This window comes from Cynara cardunculus, unplaced genomic scaffold (assembly GCF_001531365.2).
Source record: "Cynara cardunculus var. scolymus isolate 2C unplaced genomic scaffold, CcrdV1 Un_Scaffold_1758, whole genome shotgun sequence".
Classification (NCBI taxonomy): Eukaryota; Viridiplantae; Streptophyta; class Magnoliopsida; order Asterales; family Asteraceae; genus Cynara; species Cynara cardunculus.
Window position 1 is genome coordinate 26,578 of NW_020200864.1, and position 4,495 is coordinate 31,072.

The window sequence follows — 4,495 nt, forward strand, 5'->3', positions numbered from 1 at the left end:
TGTGTCTGTTCCTTCCTGTCATGGCAACGTTTGGTTGCCTATATATATGTCCTGTATGTCTCTCAAACTTGCTCCAATGTGAATGTATAGTTTGATGTTTAAATATACATCAAGTAGTTTGTGTTAAATAAATCTGATATCTTCTATCAAGGGAGGTTTGGGTTGTTGCACGTGAGGGTTTTTGGGTAATATATAAGAAGAATAGAAGGCACATAAATTCAATTACACCGAGGATAACGCTAAACCACAACATAAACTTAAGGGCCTCATTTGCATGCTTTGTCTCATATGTTTGTTTGGGTTTGATTATTAAGTTCGAGCAATCTAAGCAAGACCTTTTAGAAACATTTTGATTTTTAGGTAGCTTAAGATAAGTGACGTAATCAGTACCTAAGTTGTAGCCATTGAACAACAAAGTCTTGACATAACACTTGAAAGAACCCATATCTTGGTTAAAGGTGTGTTCGATGGCTTTACAATTGGGGTCATTGGAGCAAGCCTACTTGCATGCTTTGAGACTCGAGTTTGCCATACATAAGGAAACAAACCCACAAAATTCCACATGACGGAGTTTGACGAATTCATAGTTCTCATGACGTCCGGTAAGATGGAATATAGGTTCACAACCAAAAGACAAGTCTATGTGGTTCTTGGCCCTATACCCTTGTATGCAAGTGCATCTCCTTCCCGATTCTAAAGTGTAAGAACACAGGCTATTTGGGCACAAATCCCATGAATTTCACATGGTGCTGAAATTACTTGCCATGAAACTGTCCAACTTCTTGTGTTGTTTAGTGTATAAACTCTAACATTGCCATCAATATCAAGTGGCATTCTCCTATGACGAGTCTGGCTGAAGTCTATGGTAACAAACTTAAAATTGTCTGTGGACTTGAAACACCCTTTGGAATCAAGCAAAGCAAATCTACTGTCATTGTAAGTAGACCTCCCAGCTTCCCATGGTGTTAACCAAGGGTTAGGCCAATAAATATTGTTTCTTTCCTCGCTTTTGTAAAGAAGAAGAATTATATTGTCATTGTCAAAATAGAGTTTGTAGAAGCCAGTAGATAAATTTGTCCAACTTCTCGAAGATATAAGGACCGTATATTTGGTGAAAGGCTGATCAGGAAGAATGGTATCARTCGGAAAACTGAAGCTTTGCCAAAGATATGGTTCTTCATCGGACTGTTTAAGAACAAGATTACCGGWGTCRATGAGTTGCAATTGCAAAGACSAAGCAGATTTAGTGTCGGTCGTCCAGATCATTTGGCCAGCATCCGTTAGAACAAGATTTCCAGTTTTCTGCAAGGTAAACTTGGAACGTTTTCCGTTGACAGGTTTTGTCTCTGTTTGCCATCCAAAACAATGTGTGATTGCCATCTGAGATGGGCTCAAAAAACCATATTGTGAAGCAATAAGCATTTTAATCTGGTGAAATCCAGCAGTGAAAAGCTTATTAGGTGAAACCAAAACATGGTTGTTGTTTTCAACAGAGAGTGATGAACCTTTGGTTAGAACATTTTGTGGAGAAGATGAAGTAGCAAAATGTTGCTGAAGTCAAACAGAAGAACATCTAATATACATAGGAAGTTTGAAATGATCAAAACTAATATGTAGAAACTTTCCTGCAGTTTCTGCACATGCATAAAATAAAAGGGGAGTTTGCTATGACAGTCAATTTCTTATTAAGACAACAACTACATCGTACAGTGGGTATTATCCAACATATATATACAGCGCCAAGGGTCACACCCTTAAGGCCAAAAGACACAACCTTTCACTAATAGACACACATGTTCACCAAAGTAACAAACTTTTAACCGTCAGATAACTAACTTAGTGGTTGAATGTCTAACTTAATTTAACATTCCCCTTTAAGTTAGACATGGATAGACCTTCAAACGATGTTTCATTATGTTGAAGTTTGCCCCATAAAACTCTATCTTCACTTCACCGTGTCTTTTCCAAACTCGTTGTTGAATCTTGATCTAGGTTGTCCCTTAGTTCCCAGAAACACTTGTACAAAACTCCGAGTCCTCTGATAACGCTGCCGGTCTTTTTTTTTCGGCCTGTGCAGTTTTCATCTTTGAATGCTCCAATTCCCAGTATGGACCTTAGCCATAAAGTTTGACAACCAGCTATTGAAAAGGGCACCATAATTTGTTTCTTGGATTGCCAAGATATAGCCCCAGATCCTAAAAAAACAATACCTTGTTGTACCCTTTTTTTTTACATCATTCATAGTTCCTCCAAAGTCATGTCACTATAGCCTTCGTATATAGAAACCTTTTCACCCCTTCCCAATGACTTGACTTGGGTGACTCCATAACTAATTAGGGTTCTGTAAAGGCTAGAATCTATTTCCTTATCTCTATTCTCCTTAGATAACTTTAATCCAAACTCCATAGGAGTACTTGCTGGATTATATTGAACCATATTAAATTTATTCAATAAGCCTTGAGCATACCTTTGTTGTGAGATTGTGATTCTCTCATATTCTTGTTTGTTCTTTCTTTTCCAGTGCAAGACCTCCGCGAGATTTCTCCTTCCTTTCTCCATGATTAGGAGAGTACACCAACAACAAACTTTTGAACACAATCATGACTGGTATAACTTAGATCATCAACACTTATGTGGAGAGTTTCATCCACCTTTCTTCTTCTTCTTCTTCTTCCTCTTCTTCTTTCTTCTTCTCATCTGGACTTGAACCAAACTTTAAACAGTCTATTTTACCCTTGTAAAACCGGGCCATTTTAGTTTGATGATTATACCAAACATTCTTAACATGATAAACCGATCTTCCCGGCAAATATGTGGCAATTTTTGCCCATTTGTTTCCATACTTGCCTTGTAAATCAAACAACATTTGTTTCTCTATTTCTGAAAACTCTCCTTTCTTGAGATTAGGTTGATAATTGTTCAACCACCGAAGACGACATGATTTTTTGGTGCGTTGAAGATGTCCTTTTGAAATAGGAAGATCCCAATCTCTGGGTTTGTATTCTTCGACATGCTTGATCAGGAGTTCATCTTCTTCTATTTTCCATGGACCTTTCTTTATCTTAATAGGAATTCGTTGTTCCATAATTCTCTCTTGTTTGTCTTTATTTTTGACAGAAATTTCAATACCAAAATTTTTTATTGTAGCCATCTAGACTTCGTATGATCTTGTTTGAATTTCTCCTTCGAATTTTCTACACAGTCCTGTTTCTTCCTTATGTTCTTCTTCCTGCGTTCTTCTGCACAATAATTTAATTTTTCTGCACAGTCCTTCAAATCTCGAACACACAGAACCAAGAACCATATGCTCTTATACCACTTTGTTGGAGTCAAACAGAAGAACATCTAATATACATAGGAAGTTTGAAATGATCAAAAGTAATTTGCAGAAACTTTCCTCCAGTTTCTACACATGCATAAAAGGGGTGTTTGCTATGACAGTCAATTTCTTATTAACACAACAACTCCATCGTACAGTGAGTATTATCCAACATATATATACACAGCCAAGGGTCACACCGTTAAGGCCAAAAGACACAACCTTTCACTAATAGACACACTTGTTCACCAAAGTAACTAACTTTTAACCGTCAGATAACTAACTTAGTGGTTGAATGTCTAACTTAATTTTAACAAATGTGGACAACATGAGAGCATAATTAAGGATAAGAAAAATAGGAAGGGCAAATACATGATGGGACATGGATGAATCAACTTCTAGTTATGTGCATGAATCAACTTCTAGTTATGTGCATCTAATATATATATTCATATTAAAAATATTGATCATTTGAGTTTTTTTATTCAAACCTCTTGATTTTTCAAAGATATCTATAATCTATACTATATTATAAAGCATTTGACAAAAAAATTTAAAAACTACTTTTTATGTGTAAATTACTGTTTATTAATGCATATTACTTAAACTCAAGATTACAAGTAGATTGTGCGTAAGTASAACTTATTAAAGCTGCATATCTGAATTCGTGTAACTAACTGCAGATAAATATAATAAAATACAAGATAAACATCTCATTTTAAATATAAAAAATCTAATTTATAATTAGGATAATCATTGAGTTCTAACAAAATACTTAATTATTATCTTTACAAAATGTTATAGTATTAAAACAAAAATAAATTATTTTATTATTAAAATTAAATTAATTTATAATAAATTAAAGAAATGACATAAAAAATGAAAAGTTTAAAATAGTTGATTTGAAAACTATTTTTTATGCATAAAGTACTGTTTATAAAATTCAAGATCACAAATAAATTGTGCGTAAGTACATCTTATTAAAGCTTCAATTTTGAATTTGTGTAACTAACTATAGATAAACATAATCAAATACAAGATAGACATCTCATTTTAAATATAAAAAATAAAAAATATAATTAAGATAATCATTATAACAAAATACTTAATTATTATCTTTACAAAAATTATATTATTAAACGATAAATAAATTATTTTGTTACTAAATTTAAATTA

General features: G+C 33.7%; 1 pseudogene; it reads right to left on the reverse strand.

Moving 5' to 3' along the window:
• The window catches only part of LOC112502673, an 8,392-nt pseudogene extending 5,956 nt beyond the window's left edge, over positions 1-2,436 (reverse strand).
• Positions 2,437-4,495: the final 2,059 nt, after the last annotated feature.